Source organism: Cetorhinus maximus, chromosome 2, assembly GCF_964194155.1.
Source record: "Cetorhinus maximus chromosome 2, sCetMax3.hap1.1, whole genome shotgun sequence".
NCBI lineage: Eukaryota > Metazoa > Chordata > Chondrichthyes > Lamniformes > Cetorhinidae > Cetorhinus > Cetorhinus maximus.
The window spans coordinates 28110756-28130143 of record NC_135880.1 but is presented as its reverse complement, the minus strand read 5'-3'; the positions used below and the strand labels follow the sequence as shown (position 1 = coordinate 28130143).

General features: G+C 44.0%; 1 protein-coding gene across 4 annotated transcripts in view; it reads right to left on the bottom strand.

Annotated features, from left to right (window-relative positions):
- tenm3 (teneurin transmembrane protein 3) overlaps positions 1–19388 on the bottom strand; it is a 1130593-nt gene that overhangs the window by 109988 nt on the left and 1001217 nt on the right. The gene's annotated exons all lie outside the window — the stretch shown is intronic.

Sequence of the window (19388 nt, the reverse complement as noted above, 5' to 3'; positions counted from 1 at the left end):
ATATATAGGAATCTTATAAGGAATTTCAAATTATCCATAATTCTTATGAATAACATTATGGTTACCAAGGAAACCAAATATGTGGATGTGGAGTCCTCTCAAGAGTCGTGAAGATACAATAGAGAAACAGCACAGAAAATAATGGAAAGAAGTGTGAATTATGTAACAATAGGCCTTTTACTATTACAATTACAAGAATATGAAATTCCATGCTCGATCCAGTAACGGTCACTTCAGCTAAAGTGATTTTCTGAACTGAAATTAATTGCGACTTCCTCAGAACTGTGGTCACACATAACTTTACCAGCCATGGTTCTCTGCTGCTCTCCCAGCAGAATTATGGTGATGGAACGGGAGTAGGAGCAGTTCCAAGGAAATCCTGTGCCTGGGCTAGATGGTGTGCGAGTGCACAATATTGTCCCCTTTTACCTGTCAGAACTGGAGGCAAGGAGACGAAGATTCCATCACTCTGTTGTCTTGTTAAGAAAGGCAAGTGAATTGTGGTTCAATCCATGACCCAATGGACCAGGTTACAGTAAAGAGATGATCCAAATTCACCGTGATTCTATGGTTCCAAGACATTCCCAGAACTGACAGGCTAACTGCTGGGGTGAGTCTTGGGTGCGTCGTGCACTGGGAACTTTGGCTGCTGATGAGGAGTGGGAAGCCATTCTGCTCTTTTACTATTCCAATCAAGGAAGCACTGGCCTGTCTACTGAACATGAGAGCCCTGAGGCATTTGAACATTTGGTCGTTCCAACTTTAGCCATCAAATTTTGAAAAGGCGATAAAAGCCCTGTAACACACCCAATCACAAATATTCGAACAGAATACTGGCTCCAACCCAAAGGTTCCCTAGTGAATGTGTTCCCTGGAGCCTGACCTCATCCGAGAACATCTGGGAAGGTAAAATAGAGGGAAATTTGTTGGGACTTTTCATGCATCTCCCAATTACCTTTGGTGGAGGCATAGGAACAGACCCTCACTGTCAGGGACCCGTAATGTGACAGGCATTACAGGTTCACATAACAGGGGGAAAAATAAAATGGTGGGTGGGGGTGGGGGGGGCATTAAATAGCAACAAAAGATAACCAAGAACAACAAATGGTTGGTCAGTGGTGTCTAATATTCTTAGCTACCCTTCTGAAGCTAGGCAAGTGCCAGTGAAACTGATGGCTCAATATGTTTGCAGCTTCAGGCTTTGTATGTGAACTATGTCAATTGGACTTAACCTGAAGAGTCCTATTACCCATTGTAAATAAGTACAGAGTAGAAATTTACCACTTCAAAAAACTAGCCCAGATTTTTCACTCATGCTATGATGTGTTAGCTTTCCTGATGCACCAGGAATATATGATTCTTGATCAGCAGCTGTGCCATTGAATGTTCATTCAGCAACAGTATAGGGTTCTATCACCCCACCAATTTTCTCTGCTCCTTTTCTAAAATCACTTCTCTCCAACTGGCAGAAGGTACCACAGATGCCAACCACCCCACCCACTGAGGCTTCATTCTGGCCATTCTTCATTTGTATCAATGGAGTCGCAGTCCAATCAAAATCCTCACAGACATGCATTTTCCAGCAAGAGTCATTGGATAGGCTTATAATCATAGAAACATAGAAAATAGGAGCAGGAGGAGGCCATTCGACCCTTCGAGCCTGCTCTGCCATTCATTATGATCATGGCTGATCATCTAAATCAATAGCCTGCTCCCGCTTTCGCCCCAAGAGCTATATCTAATTCCTTCTTGAAAACATACAATGTTTTGGCCTCAACTACTTTCTGTGGTAGCGAATTCCACAGGCTCACCACTCTCTGGGTGAAGAAATTTCTCCTCAACTCAGTCCTAAATGGTCTACCCCGTATCCTCAGACTGTGACCCCTGGTTCTGGACTACCCCACCATCGGGAACATCCTTCCTGCATCTACCCTGTCTAGTCCTGTTAGAATTTTATAGGTTTCTATGAGATCCCCCCTCATTCTTCTGAACTCCAGCAAATATAATCCTTACCGACTCAATCTCTCCCCATATGTCCATATATCCCGCCAACCCAGGAATCAGTCTGGTAAACCTTCATTGCACTCCCTCTATAGCATATCCTTCCTCAGATAAGGAGACCAAAACTGCACACAATATTCCAGGTGTGGTCTCTCCAAGGCCCTTTTTTAATTGCAGCAAGACATCCCTGTTCCTGTACTCGAATCCTCTCGTTATGAAGGCCAACGTACCATTTGCCTCCTTTACCGTCTGCTGCACCTGCATGCTTACCTTCAGTGACTGGAGTATGAGGACACCCAGGTCTCTTGCACATTCCCCTCTATAAATTTATAGCCATTCAGATAATAATCTGCTTTCCTGTTTTTGCTACCAAACATAACCTCACATTTATCCACATTATACTGCATCTGCCATAATCCCTTGTGTATAAGTGATTATTTAGTGGACTAATTGAGGTATTTAAGATGATCAATGGATTGAATAGGGTAGATAGAGAGGTACTATTTTTTCTCATAGAGGGGATCCAGACAAATGGGACATGGCTTTAAGGCTAGAACTAGACAATTCAGGGATAATATCAAGAAGTACTTCTTCGTTTAAAGGGCAGTACAAATCTACAACTCCTTCTAACTGAGGCTAAGTCAATCAAAAATTTCAGAACTGTGATAGGTAGATTTTTGTCAGGCAAGAGTTATGGATACCAACGGGTAGATGGAGTTAATATGCTTAGCAGCCATTATCTACATGGCAATCAGGACAGGTTCCAGGGCTGAATGGCCTACCCTGTTCCGATCTTCCTTCAGCAATCGGGAATGAAAACCACAGATTAATTTCCCAGTCCTAGCTGAGAAATGCTGAAGCCAATTGCAGCCTCCAATTGTTGTCTGTGCTGAGACTAGAGCACGGAAGAACTGGTTAGGATTTCAGTCTGGCTTCATGTGGTTTAGATTCACATCAGGTGGTGCTTTGTACTCAATAAGTTAAACATCTGAAGGACATAAACCTCAAGATTTATTTCCAAAGAACTAATAAACCTTGCTTGTAATTTCTGAGATTTATTTTTTCTCTCCATTTTCCTCTGTGTTTATCCTCTTGTAGACAACTCCTCAGCAGAGGAGGCTAGGACTATATGGCTTGACACACAACCCCCACGCAGATGAAGATCAGCATACCAATTTAGCATGAAACATTTGGGGGCAAGAACCGTGTCGGTTTCTGTCTCCTGCCCCCATTCTCCCAAACTGCAGATAGGATCTCTTACTATTGTGGGGCTTTCAAGTTGATGCTTATTCATGTGAAATTATGGCAACTGAAATAGATGAACAAAGTATAGGTAAGGTATTTATAACTATACTTTATTGATAACGAAAAAGAAACTTTTAAGCTTTAAAAACTCACATTCCTTTCAAAAGAGTAAGCAAAGGTCAGGAAACAAGTGAGTGCTGAGCACCTAATCAAGACTGCGGATGGGCTGAACGGGACGGACAAGGTTTTCAACAGAAACAGCAGCTTGGCATGTCGTACGACTTAAGACGGACAGAACGTAATAACCATAAGAACCACAATGGACATAGACTAAAAGCCTGAACAGAAAAAAAGAGTCAACAGAAAAGAACTTAAAAATAAAAAAATCACGCTAAATGACGTGCTTGAAGACAGATAGCGGAGAGGGATTGTCCGTAACAATCTCCCTAGGGCTTTTGTCTTTACCTTTATATCCTATCTTGTCTGCTATTATGGACAAGGAGGAAAATTGTGGAAAACATAATTAAAAGTAATGGCATATTCAGAATCTGTATTTATACAAAACAGAAGAAAAAGGATGCTCGCATTTACAAAGATGTGAGTGAGTTGAACAAAACTTCTATTGCTGCTCTTAATAATGAAGACTGGTTTCACTGTCAAAGCTATCAGCTTAAATAAGACATGTCTGGAAATGCAGCTACAGGAACATTTCTGCAAACTAAATAACATATTTCAGAAATGCTGCTAAAACACATAAATACTATTAATGAAAGATGAGGTGCCATGATCATTAAACTTGTATCAAATTTACCCCAAGCCACTTAACAGTTTCACACATAGCTTACAAATAGTGCTTGACATCGTTATGAATGATTTCTTCTTGCATGATGAAATTACTCCTCAAAAATTCTGCATTCTGTGGCTCATTTTTTTTCTCCTGCATCAACTATTAATGCGTAACAGGAATGAACTGCTCTCAATTACTTTTGAGCAATTTTGCAGTGCCACAGTAGGTGAGTTCGCATCCGTACCACCAGCTACAAAGGGAGAGCAAATGAATCTGAAACAAATCTATTTCTAGCTAATTGACTTTCAAGATTTTCAGGTACTAATTGCTGTAAAAATATTGCAGACTTAACTCAGTGTAAATGCTTCATTAATGCATTAACTGACAAAAGCTTGAATAATGAAGCCATGACACAAATAAGTAAGAGAGTCAGTTACTTATTGACTGTATATACAGGGACAGCATAACAAGAACAACAAAAAAACATGCAGTACCTTTAACTATCTTATCCAGAAAGTGTGCTTTGGAAATAAAACATACAGACATTTAGGAATAGCATCATACAGTACAGGGAAATCACTGCATTCTTGGCTTTCACATGTATTCTCAGAACTGTTTTATATACTCTTAAATTGCAATTTTCCTGAGGTGCAACACATTGCCGCATATTGCTTACAGTGTACAAGATTCTGGAGGCCAGAATGCCTTGAAAAGCTTATCCTTAACATGAGAGCCATGCTGCTCAAGGGTGATGTCAAGAAGCCCATTTTCACAAACTCTCCTAAGGCAGGTAGATGCAGTTAAGATAAAGATCAGTGATGAGGTGGAATAGGTTTGAGAGGCTGACCTACTCCTGTTCCAGTGTTAGGATAGCAATCTGGAGAGAGAATTGCAGCTGATTTTCCTTTCCCTAGCTGAGGGATGCTGAAGCCAAGTGAAGCCTCCAATTGGTTGCTCTGCCAAGATCAAAGAATGGGGAGCAGATTGTTCATACGTTCCCCTATGTCTGTCCTTGAAAGTGACCCTGGTGTCTTATTCTGGGGCAGACAGGAATGGAGCTATTGCGTTCAATAGGACCAGTAACATAGATGTGGCATTACAGAAATAGATTGCAATCAAATCAAACACTATATGACTTTTTGACTTTGTTCTGTTTAACAAGATTAGTAGAAGTACAACAAGCTATTTTCATAAAACATAAGACGGTAAATGAGTTGTCGGCTGTAAAAGACTTGGCAGGTACATCAAGTAGTTGCTTTGGAAAAGAACCAGGAAAGTGAGGTTGGCTAGTCGAAAATTTAGGCTGATTGTTAAGAGTTGGTGCAGGGTATCATCAACAAAGCAGGAAGATTCTCTCCGATCGGTAACTCTAGCTAAAAACTAAAAGGTATTTTAAGATGCGAAGGGGAAGGACTTCCCTGGTCACCACATATTTCGCCATCATAAGTACATTCTTAATAATATACATGTTTAAACAATAAGTGATTAATCTTCAAAAATAATTTAACATACGTGTAGTAATTTAGGATCTGCTGTAAAATACTGTATAAAGGCAAGCTCTTGTTTATGAGGCTGCTGCACAACATGATCAATTTGGTGCAGAGTACATTATTACTAAGCAACCAGAGAAGGAACCTTTTCTATTCCTTTGTTAAACAAAATAATGGGTCTTACTTGTTTAGATATAAAATTCCCGGCCTAATCTATGTATTTCTTTTCAGAATGCAGTCTTAGTACATGTTAGCTTGGTAACAAAGGATGGAACCTTGTGTCCCCCCACCCCACCGTGGTGAGGTTGGTAGGGGGAGGGGCTTTTAATTGGGCAGAAAAGTGGGGGGTGGGGACTCCGTCGTATTCCTGCCTCCACCCCAATTAAGTCTGGGGAGGAAGGCCCGTGGTCGGCCTTCCTGCCCCAATGCCAATGGAGGCTCTTGAGTTGGCATTAATTGACAGCTTAATGGCTTCATCTTGCCGATGCTGGTGTTAACCCAGAGGCAAGCAGGAGGGCTTCCCCTCAAATGTTTCTCAGCAAATTGCCTCAATTACTCATCATGACTATGAGTTCCACATTCTCATTACAGCATTGGTTCAAACATGGACAAAAGAGCTGAACTCCTGAGGTGAGGTGAGAGTGACTGCCCTTGACATCAAGGCAGTATTTGACCGGGTGTGGAATCAAGGAGCCCTAGCAAAATTGGGGTCAATGGGAATCAGGGAGAAAACTCTCCACTGGTTGGAGGCATACTTAGCACAAAGGAAGATGGTTGTGGTTGTTGGAGATCAATCATCTCAGCTCCAGGACATTATTGCAGGAGTTCCTCAGGGTAGTGTCCTGGACCCAACCATCTTCAGCTGATTCAGCATTGACCTTCTTTCCATCATAAGGTCAGAAGTGGGGATGTTCGCCGATGATTGCACAATGTTCAGCACTATTTGCAACTCCTCAGATACTGAAGCAGTCCATGTCCAAATGCAGTGAGACCTGGACAATATCCAGGCTAACATTTGTATCATACAAGTGCCAGGCAATGACCATCTCCAACAAGAGGGAATCTAACCTTTGCCCCTTGATATTCAATGGCATTACCATCACTGAATCCCCCATTATCAACATCCTGGAGTTACCATTGACCAGAAACTGAACTGGACTAGCCATATAAATGCTGTGGCTACATGAGCAGGTCAGAGGCGAGAAATCCTGTGGCGAGTAACTCACCTCCTGATTTCCCAAAGCCTGTCCACCATCTGCAAAGCACAGGTCAGGAATGTGATGGAATACTCTCCACTTGCCTGGATGAGTGCAGCTGCAACAACACTCAAGAAGCTTAATACCATCCAGGACAAAACAGCCTGCTTGATTGGCACCCCATCCACAAACATTCACTCCCTCCACCACTGACGCACAGTGGCAGCAGTGTGTACCATCTACAAGATGCACTGCAGGAACTCACCAAGTCTCCTTGGATAGCATCTGTCAGACGCACAACCACTACTGTCTAGAAGGAGGACAGCAAACAGATGGGAACACCACCACCTTGAAGTTCTCCAAGCCACCCACCATTCTGACTTGGAAATATATCACTGTTCCTTCACTGTCGCTGGGTCAAAATCCTGGAACTCCCTCCCTAACAGCTCTGTGGGCGGACCTACACCACATGGGCTGCAGCGGTTCAAGAAGGCAGCTCAGCATTACCTTCTCAAGGGCAATTAGGGATGGGCAATAATTGCTGGCCTAGCCAGCGACACCCACATCCCATGAATGAATAATAAAAGAAAATTCTAATCACTCACTGGGTAAATAAGTCCTGATTTAGTGACTATCTTATCTGACAAAATCATGAGTGTTCTGGATGGAGTGGATAGGGAGAAGCTGATCTCACTCATGAAAGGATCGAGAACAAGGGGGCACAGATTTAAGGTAATTTGCAAAAGAAGCAAAAGCAATACGAGGAAAAACCTTTTCATGCAGCGAGTGGTTAAGGTCTAGAATGCACTGCCTCAGAGTGTGGTGGAGGCAGGTTCAGTCGAGGCATTCAAATGGGAATTAGACTTCTGTTTGAAAAGGAGCAATGTGCTGGGTTATGGAGAGAAGGTGGAAAAAAGACACTGATTAAACTGCTTGCTTGGACATTTGATGTAGATACAATGGGCCGAATGGCCTCCTTCTGTGCTGCACAAATTGTGTGATTGTTCTCTTTAATGCTTGTTATGAGTTCTGTATTTACAACTGGTTCTTTAAGGGATTTGTGTCCTAGCAAAACACTTATTTTAACAATAGCAGAATTCTCTTTTTAAGATGATGCATCCAGCATTTCTACTGTGCTGTATATTATAACATCTAATGGTGGGATACTGATGGTATTCATATTAAAAAAGGACCAATGGTCAGAGTCCTCCCAAACCTTATAAAAGGTCTAGGTGTCACCAGTGGCTTTTCATTTTCATTGTTATTTGCCCCTGCTACAAGTGCCATACCTTTGTCAACAGCTCTATCCCTCTCACTGACCATTGACCCAGTGTATGACAGCTTCGCTGAGCTTTTGGGTGGGATTTTCCAGCCCCGCTTGTGGTGGGTGTCATGGAAATTATCAAGATTGGGAAAATCAGTTTACCACCATTGTAAAAGCAGCCTGGGATCGTCCGCTCCAGCTGTCAATGGCGGCCGTGTTTCCCACCACAGCACATCGAGAACGGTATTTTAATACCTTTGCATCTCATGGTGAGGGCTGCGCTCCAGAATCAACTGCTCACACTGGATCAAGAGGGCATGTCTGCATCCAATTAGACTGATAACGGTATATAAGCAACGTGCACTTCACTCGAGACATTGAGGTTCATTCGCCTACCTTGACATCGCGCAGCGCTCGTGGCAACTCAGAGTCAGTGCCAGACTATGCAGGCAGCACCACATCGCAGGCTGAGGGCTCCACTGAGGAAGGAGGGAAACTGGCCTGAGGCATGGAAAGGGGCTGCACTCAGTCACGACTGCGGGGTCGGGGGTGGATGGTGGGGAAGCATCCTCAGCACTAGGGTGGGGAGAGAGTTGGTTACAGAATGACATAAGCGGCTTTGAGCCAGAATGGGAGGAGAGTGAAGAAGTGCTGCAATATTGAGCTTGCAAAGACTCTCCTTGTCCCAGTCCCGGTAGGGGGCATGTCAGTCCAGTCTCAGTTATACCCAAGACGTTGTGCATTGTCACTTTCATCACGTGCCTTGGTCCAGGGGGTTTCTGGCATCAGAAGACACTCAATTAGAGGAGGCTTCTGCAGCCTTTAGCTGGGGAAAAGGTAATGTGGAGGCATTGGAGGTTGTCGGAAGGTGGGAGAGCGGAATATGACAGGCTGTGCAAGCGTCCTCAAGATGGGGAGGGGTGAGGTCCACACCCGTCCTGGGGAGGTGATGGCGTAGTGGTATTGTCGCTAGACTAGGATAATGCTCTGCGGACCCGGGTTCGAATCCTGCCACAGCACGTGGTAGAATTTGAATTCAGTAAAAATCTGGAATTAAAAATCTAATGATGATCATGAAATCATTATCGATTATTGTAAAAACCCACCTGGTTCACTAATGCCCCTTTAGGGAAGGAAATCTGTCTGGCTGACATGTGACTTCAGACCCACAGCAATGTGGTTGACTCTTAAATGTCCTCTGAAATGGCCTAGCAAACCACTCAGTTGTAACACACCGCAACAAAGTCACAAAAAAGGAATGAAACTGGACGGACCACCTGGCATCAACCAGGCACCAGAAACGACAATGGCAATCTCAGCCCTGTTGACCCTGCAAACTCCTGCTTAGTAACATCTGGGGGCTAGTGCCAAAATTGGGAGAGCTGTCTCACAGACTAGTTAAGCAATAGCCTGACAGTCATCCTCACGGAATCATACCTTAGAGATAATGCCCCAGGCATCATCATCCCTGGAATCCCTGGGTATGTCCTGTTCCAACAGACCCAGCAGAGGTGGCGGCACAGTGGTATAGAGTCAGGAGGGAGTTGCCCTGGGAGTCCTCAACATCGACTCTGGACCCCATGAATTCTCAGAGCATCAGGTCAAACATGGGCAAGGAAACCTCCTGCTGATTACCACATACCGCCCTCCCTCAGCTGATGAATCGGTGCTCCTCCACGTTGAACACTCCTTGGAGGAAGCACTGAGGGTGGCAAGGGCACAGAATGTACTCTGGGTGGGGAACTTCAATGTCCATCACTAAGAGTGGCTCGGTAGCATCATGACTGGCCAAGTCCTAAAGGACTTAGCTGCTAGACTTGGTCTGCAGCAGGTGGTGAGGGAACCAACAAGAGGGAAAAACATACTTGACATCCTCACCAACCTACCTGCTGCAGATGCATCTATCCATGACAGTATCAGTAGGAGTGACCACAGCACAGTGGAGACAATGTCTTGGCTTAACATTGAGGATAACCTCCATCATGTTGTGTGGCACAAGCATTGTGCTAAATGGGATAGGTTTAGATTTCGAAAAGATCTAGCAACTCAAGCCTGAGCATCCATGAGGTGCTGTGGGCCATCAGCAGCAACAGAATTGTACTCAAACACAATCTGTAACGTCATGGTCTGGCATATCCCCCACTCTACCATTACCATCAAGCCAGGGATCAACCCTGGTTCAATGAAGAGTGCAGGAGCAGCACCAGGCATGCCTAAAAATGAGGTGTCAACCTGGTGCAGCTATAACACAGGACTACTTACATGCCAAAAAGCATAAGCAGCAAGTGATAGACAGGGCTAAGCGATCCCACAACCAACGGATCAGATCTAAGCTCTGCAGTCCTGCCACATCCAGTCTTGAATGGTGGTGGGCAATTAAACAACTCACTGGAGGAAGAGGCTCCACAAATAACCCCATCCTCAATGATGAAGGAGCCCAGCACCAGTGCAAAAGATAAGGCTGAAGCATTTGCTACAATCTTCAGCCAGAAGTGCCGAGTGGATGATCCACCTCAGCCTCTTCCGGAGGTCCCCAGCATCACAGATGCCAGTGTTCAGCAAATTCGATTCGCTCCACATGATATCAAGAAACGGCTGAAGGCATTGGATACTGCAAAGGCTATGAGCCCTGACAATATTCTGGCAATAGTACTGAAGACTTATGCTCCAGAACTTGCCGCGCCCCTAGCCAAGCTGTTCCAGTACAGCTACAACACTGGCATCTACCCGGCTATGTGGAAAATTGCCTAGGTGTGTCCTGTACACAAAAAGGAGAAATCCAACCCGGCCAATTACCTCCCCATCAGTCTACTCTCGATCATCAGTGAAGTAATGGAAGGGGTCATCAACAGTGCTATCAAGTGGCACTTGCTTAGCGATAACCTGCTCACTGACGACCAGTTTGGGTTCCACCTGGGTCACTCAGCTCCTCATTACAACCTTGGTTCAAACATGGACAGGAGGGCTGAACATCTGAGGTGAAGTGAGAGTGACTGCTCTTGACATCAAGGCAGCATTTGACAGAGTGTGGCATCAAGGAGCCCTAGCAAAACTGGAGTTTGGTGTCCCTTTAATTGCTTCCTCCAGTGCATGCACTTGCCCTCCAATCGGCCCACAGAGCCCTCACCAGCTGCAACGGGGGGAGGACTTGCTACATGCCGACATGGAGGAGACGCACATCTCCTCCGATGAGGACGACATCAAAGGGGATGAGGGCATAGAGTTCGAGGAAGCCGAAGCTGCAGGGGAAGAGGCCAATGCATGGGCCAGACAAGGCAGGGATGAGGCCCTAATATCCACCAGATTGCTCCAGGAGGATGAGTAGTTATAGTGAGTACCCTCTTAAACAAGAGTCTTCTGTCATGGGCCAACATGTGCACCTGTGTTTCAATTCCTCTCATTTCACTGAGACACTTCAATATGCGAGCGAATAGTTACACATCTGGCTCATATTGTCCTGAACTTTTGAAAGATAAAACAGCCTTGGGAGCGCATGTCCTTGCTGAGACGAGGTGCTACCTGGAGAAGGGAGTCCCGGCATCAGACATCAGAAGATGCTGACTCTTCAAGTGTCTCTCCAGTATCCCAGTCGCATTAGCAGCCTACAAGAGCCCGGAGCTGTTCCACTATCCTCAGCAGTATCGTAGCCGTATGCCTTCAATCTGACAAAGCACCTCAAAGAGGTCCATCTCCAGCAATGGAACAACACATTCTGTGTAACGTCAATGGCGAAATTGATAGGTGACACTTGGGCCAAGGCAGCCGAGGGCATTCTGCAGTTGTGCATCTATTCAGAGATGACTCAATCCTCTATGTCGCCTTCTTCTCTATCACATTAACATCCAGCACTCTTCAGTTAGGGATGCTGGCCTGCTTTTGTCCTCACCTTACTATGCATGTGGACCACCTAAAGATGATGACGTTCAACCACCTGCGTGCCACTGATATCAAGAATGATTTGAAAAAGGGGCACACACTGTGGTGATATGGAAGCACAGTGCATAGACGAGAGGCCCATGATAGCAACATCTGCGATAAGTGGAGGGAGAGACTATGGTATCACACCGGGTTGTGATAGCAATACAGTTCATCATGAAAAGGAGGCATACACAAGAGATGTGAAATGGATGTGATTCTATTTACATTGTGAACATTAGGTACATATTCTGAACACCTGTGCCACCGCTGTGCTCCTAAATTTTTATAACCTTCCTAACCCTACCGCTAAGCCTGGGTGCATCCCCGGCATCCACAGCAGAGGTGGAGGCAGCCTGCTGACTGCTTTGCCCTGTTGTCTGTGATGACTAGCGAGTGTCCTCTGGAGGGCCAAGACCTGGAGGACACTGGCCTGCTTTGGGTGTCCTGTCGTCAGACAAATGCACCCTTCTCGGCCTGTGGAGCAGGTGGTGATGGGGTCACAGGAAGAGGGGATTGGGATTGGCCGGAGAGTCCTGGAGTCATCTGGGTGGATGGTCCCGGGGTGTCCAGCTGCTGGGCCTCCTCCCTATGGGTGCCTAAGGGCCCCTGGCTGATTCCTTGAGGAGAATGGGAAGCTGGAATGAGATCTAGGTGCCTGCACTCCCTCTCGCGTAACCACTGATGGCCAGACCAATGGAGGGCTGCTCCTGCAGCAGTGCAGGACTAATGTCCTGGGCCAAGGTCTCCATGGTGGCAACCATCCTACCAGTGTTGAGCTTGGTGCATTGGCATGCCAATGCTATCACTTCAGACTGAACGTGGCCGGGCTCCTCCATCGTCCATTTCAATCTGAGGCATGCAGCTGACATCCCATCCTGATGTTCCCCTCCTTGCTGCTGCGGTTCCACCAACTGATTTAGTACCAAGTCTGGAGACACGTCATCTGACTCGGCCTCCACAGATTCCCGGCCTCCAACTGTCCTTCGAGCGCCACCGATCTTGGATGTTCCTATCTTCGCCTTCTGTGGACCAGACTGTGCGCTGTGCTCACCAGATTGTGACCCTGAGGCTGCTCTGGAACTAGGTCCAACTTCTGGTGGAAGGTGCGGATGAGGATTGTGACTGCCCTTCCATGGTGCTCTCCTCTGGCTCCTCATCTGAGGTGTCATTGGGGCTGGAGCTGAAGGCCTGGCTTGTGGATGCTTTTGGATGCTTTCCAGAGATGCCGATGAAAAAAAGGAGACAATTAGTGCATGGCAGGCGACTCTAAAACAGGACAATGCCCTCAGTGCGAGGGATGAGGTTGTGCTGGACCCACATAGGGTGTGTACCACCCACCTAACTGTCAGCACAGGCATGGTCCATGTCCTATCCAGCCAGCTTGACGGCTCAAATGTCATAGGGAGTGAAGGCCTTGAGTTCAGCCATGCCACTCATGGTCTGAGACCTCTCCCTTCAGTTGTGTGTGAGCTTGTCCTGCCTAAAGACAGATGGAGAGTGTGAGCAGGATGTATGCCAGGGCGGATGATAGGGATACCTGCCATGTGTGGGTGGTGAGTGCAGTCATGGGCAGGATGAGGACGCGAGCTGCAGAGGATATGAGGTCAGAGGGAGATGTGAGGGTTATGTGTGTGAGAGAGTGAGTGGTGATGTCCTTCGAGCTGGCAGTGAGTGAGATGCCAGTGAATGTGTGATGGGCTGGTGAGTGTGAGAGTTTAGAGTGATGAGATGTGGCAGCATGGATAAGATCTGCACTGCTGACCTCTTCTGTGCTGCATTGGCACTGACCACCACTGCCACCGTCTGCCAAGCGGAAGTGGTGATTTTGGTGGACCTCCCTCCCCCTTCTCCCCCTCCCCCCCCCCCGCCCCCCACCGGCTTTCATGGGGTCGTGGACATCTCGGAGGGCCTCGACTGCGTCCAGCAGGCGCTCCAGGGACGTGTCACTGAATTTGGGCACAGTTGCCTTTTTCACTTTTGGGCACCTCTCTCATCTGTAGCAGTCCTGGGTTGTAGACATTGACAAAGCTATACACAGGTGCCGTTTAAATATGGCGCCTGTAGTGAGAAAGCACTGAGCTTGCGGTGGGGCGGGTGAATTGCGCCGCGATCTGGCATGTTTCCCGTGCGTGCATAATTATTGCGACGGGAGGCGGACGATAGGGCGCGAAAACCTGCCATTGCGGTCGGCGGATAGAATGCAGTTTATCATGCCTGCTGCCGCACTTGGTGCAATGGGGGGGAAAGACCCGCCCTAATACTGAGGTAAAACAAGTGTTAAGAATATTTTTCCCTTCAGCAGATGATTTTCTTCACAAGGGCATCATATCATTATTATAACATTTAATTTAGTTCAGCTCCAAAGCTGAGGGGACTCAGCATATGTCACTCCGTTGTCAATCTTCTAGCACTGTAACTACGGCTTTAAGAATAAAAAATAAAACAGCGATAGGTCTTGGGTTTGGTTCTTACTTAAGGAACTGAAGATTTACTGAGGTAAACCTGTCAAACAGGATTCTAATTTCCACCTCATGAATAGGTTCTTAATTCTGTTATTATTCAACTGATTTTATTTGGTTGCTTGTGCAGTTTGGACCCTGAGTCCGAATAAATGCATCAAATAACTCACTGGACTGAATTACACATTTTGAGTGCCTTCCCTGGAGTATTCCATTATCATTTCAAGGTATTTTTTGCAGCACTGTAGTTTTGGACGTACATACAAATCAGGGTGCAGCAGATCTAAATTTAAAATTTATCGGCATGTTATTCTTAGTGGGTACCCACTTTGAATTACCACAGGGAAAACCATTCGCCAGATTGGATTTGTCCTGCTTTCTGCGGACAGAATATAGCTGGGCAATTTTCTCAGGTGGACGCCAGTGTTGTAGCTGTACTGGACAAGCATGGCTAAGGGCACAGTCTTGTTGTCATCACTTCTATCAGTAACTCTGGTCGTACATTGTACAGCTTCAGGTTCTGTACAAAGCTCAGGGTTCCTCAGCACCTCCTGCTCTCTGATTTAAATCTCTTACATCTATTCTTATATCTATGTCCATCCTCCTGTTCTAAAGGACAATCCCTAATAACACTGTTTCTCTCCACTGTGTGCCATCCTTTCAGAATTTTAACTTGCTTCCGTCAAATCATCTTGTAATCTGAGATTCAAACAAATACAGCCCTCATTATTCAAGTGCTTTTTGGTATTATTTCATCACAGGCAGCATTCTAATGAACCTGTACTGTGCCTCTTCCAGAATGTTGTCTCAACATTCATCCTTTAGTTTGAAGTTACAGACTGGAAATGGTACTTCAATGGTTGTTTTGCTAAGTTTTATACATGTAGTATAAAGGGCTAATAGAATAGTTATGGTAAAGAGTGATGTAGGTCATGATGTAACAGCAACACCAGCAGTCATATCCTAGACACTTGGGAGAGAGGATGGAACACTCTGTACTCATGACGGACATACCTACTCTGTAACCTATCTTATATAAAGTCTTAATAAACCAGTTTGTAGCAACTACCTGAGTCAGACGACAGTAACTCAAGATCAGATAGGAAAAGCAACCAGCATTCGAAGCAACTCAACTTTCATATTCTATCCTTCTAGCCATAAACTTGTATTTCAGTAGCTTGTTACAGCCTCATCCATTTGAGGTGTGTTATGAGCCTGAACACACAAATCCCTTGCATTTCCACATCACCCAACATTCCCCCATTCAAAGCATAATTATTACATTTCCTTAATCAAAATGTACCACATCACATTGACTGACATTGAACTTCACTGGTCACTTTTTTGACTGTTCTATCACCTTATTATCCTCTTGCTATTTCCTTTGGCCTCAAGAATTATTTACTATGTCTCCTATTTCAGAATTATTTACTATTTTAGAATTGCCTGCAAATATGGGCACCAGTCCCTCTAGCACTCAATTCATATCATTCTTGTACACACTGAACAGAAGCAGTCTCGGAACAAAGCCTTGCGGCGCTTCCAACTTCTCTGAGAAACTGAATTTAACTCTTACCCTTCCCTTTCTTCTAGCCAGTTTTAAATCCAATTTTATATCCTACACCTAATTATATACTCCTTAATATTCTCCAATAGTCTCCTATCTGCAGCTTGCCAAAGCCTCTTCTTCCATCCATCAGGTCTGTCACCTCCTTCAAAAACTCTTATCAGGTTTGTCAAGCATAAGCTTCCTTAATGAAATCAGTGCTGGCTGCTTCTAATGATTATCTCTTTGTCTAATAATTTCCACTTTAAAATTCCAGGATTTTCCTGACCACAGGCGTTGAAGTAACTGTCCCAGAATTCCTGGGTTAGTTCAGCTTCCTTTTTGAGATAAAAACAAAAAACTACTGCGGATGCTGGAAATCCAAAACAAAAACAGAATTACCTGGAAAAACTCAGCAGGTCTGGCAGCATCGGTGGAGAAGAAAAGAGTCGACGTTTCGAGTTCTGTAGAAGGGTCATGTGGACTCGAAACGTCGACTTTTTTCTTCTCCACCGATGCTGCCAGACCTGCTGTGTTTTTCCAGGTAATTCTGCTTTTGTTTCCTTTTTGAGAGAATGATTTTACACTGGCCACTCTCTAGTTCTTTGGCGCATATCCAATGGAACCCTGAAATACAGGGTCATTTACATTCACTACTCATGCATAAAACATTAAGGTGTGGCTGCCCATTGTAAGAACCATTCAGTTTTCTTTATATCGATTTGAATGGATTGCCAGGCAGCATAGTGGCTGTTGCAATGTTCAAAGTGCAGGTGGCACTATAGAGTGAAACTTGGGATATTAGAGGGATTTATTTCAAATGGTGAATTGGCTTATTCTTATTCTTGACATTTTTAATCTTCTTGGTAAGTAAGGCTTTCTCCTGACATATTTATATTACATTTCTTTTCACCAATTTCCATTTCTGATCTCTGTTCTTCATTTCTGACTTTGAAGTAATAATCTGAGGGTACCTCATCTGTACCGTTTATTAATAATATTTGATGTGCTTCATTGAGGCTGTCCCACCTTGACACTGGCATTTTTTTGAGCTGTGGAATCTGAGTTCTGTAGCCTTCCCTCAGTTTTCATTAATTTCCAATTGGGAGCAGCCTAGTGGGTTTTTTCTGTACCCTTTCCACTGTATGTGTATCTATTTTGTTGGCGTGAAGACTTACAGTGAATAAAATATAGATGATTTGCCATTTTGGATTTTTGCCCTTGTGATTTATCAAAGATTGTTTCCCCTTCAAATATGCACAGGATCTGAAAGCCATCCACTAGTTAATTATCTTCCTGAATGGGCAGTGAAGACTCTTCATTAACAATTAACCTCACTTTTACAGCAATCTTTGCAATGAATAGTAACTACTGTCATTAATGCTCCATTAAGGAAATAAATAGATGGAACTCATCAGCAGACCCAGATTATTCACTGTCAGATATTAATAGCTATGATGAAACGGTAATAATGTACAAGTGGGTATACATTAACTGTGTTCAGTTCAATCATTGAGCCCTGAATCTGGCTGAATTGCTCAAGCACTGTTTCTTCATCGCTTAATTATTATTCATCACACAATTCTGCCACTTCACAAAAACTGATACAGTTATAATAAATTATTTTTATTGTGCATATATTGAGCAATTTTGTTACCTGAAAATTATCATCTAATCTTATTAGGCTTCTTTTCAAGTTCATTTCTTTCCATACATGGCTGTATTCTGCATTATGATCAACATCAACCCGGACTCATTTGTGACAATCAGCTAATCTGAATCCTTTTATCACTGCCCCAGCACCAGTCTTAACTTGCTGCTTGAAGCTTACAAGGTTGTTTTTCCATCATTTAACAGTGACACCAATAATTAAATGCTGAATTGTTGCTGTTGTATGACAGATGCTGCAATATTGTAAGATATAAAACATTTTGTAATATCAAAAATATTGTAATATGCAATAAGTCTGTACTATCAATGATCCTATAATATGTAATAGAAACTGTAAGCACTGGAAGATCACACATGATTGATACTGTACTATGAAAGGTACTCTAATCTGTAATAGATTCTGTACCTTGAGAGATATTGTACCATGTAAAATAAACAAAATGGCACATTTTGGAATATTGTAATAGATATTACTCTGTACAATAAATTCAGCAAAGGAGTGAGGCTTTATAGAGTTCAAATCCTACCATGACAGTTTGACAACTTAAATTCAGCTTTTAAAAATCTGGAAATAAAAATCAAATGCATGTATCTTTAAAGAATGATTATGAAACTGTTGGATTATCATAAAAACCCATCTGGTTCACTAAAGTCCTTTAGGGAAGGAAACCTGCCTGGCCTGTATGTGGCTCCAGTCCTGTGCATGGTTGACTCTTAACAGCTTCTGAGCACTCCTAGCAAGATGCAGCACAACCTTCTCAAGGCAACTAAGGATGGGCAACAAACCCCACATCCCAAGAATGAATTTAAAAACCTAAATTTATTTAGGTATTTGAATATGGTTGTCACTGGCTAGGTCAGCATCTATTGCCCAGCCCTAACTACCTTTGAGAAGGTGGTTCTTCTTGAACTGCTGCAGTACATGTAGTATAGGTACACCCAAAGTGCTGTTAGGTAGGGAACAGGATTTTGACCCAGCAACAGTAAAGGAACAGCGATCCAAGTTAGGATGGTATGTGACTTGGATATGCTATAATTTCTTCTTACTCTTTCACTGGATGTGGGCGTTGCTGGAAATGATACATCTTTCCAACAGTCATATGTAATAAATACATAATGTGATAATGTACAATAAACTGAAATATGAAGGATAATGCAATGCCTGTATTATATCCTGTAATATGCAAAAAAACTGCAAAGCTAAACTTATTATAGGCAGATGGCTATTACATGTTATCATGCAAGAAGTTTTTTCCAGTCCTGTACAATGGCCTCACATGAGAAAAGATGGAGAATAGGGACTGAAAATCTAAATAATGAAGAACGATAAGGAGTATGTGGACAACAATAAGAACCAGCTTGCAATATAATTTTTGATTGTAGTTCTGGAAGAAATGATGCCCAAGATCCTCACAGTTGGGACATTGATTAGGACATTTTGAGGATAATAAATAATTTATACATCAGATCTCTAAGAGAATAAAGCTCTGTTCAGTTGGTTCAAATAACTAATGAAGGGTCAACTTCAAGTTAGACAATAAGACCATAAGACATAGGAGCAGAAATTAGGCCATTCGGCCTATCGAGTCTGCTCCGCCATTCAATCATGGCTGATAAGTTTCTCAACCCCATTCTCCCACCTTCTCCCCGTAACCTTTGATCCTCTTACCAATCAAGAACCTATCTATCTCGGTCTTAAATACACTCAATGACCTGGCCTCCACAGCCTTCTGTGGCAATGAATTCCATAGATTCACCACTCTCTGGCTAAAGAAGTTTCTCCTCGTCTCTGTTCTAAAAGGTCTTCCCTT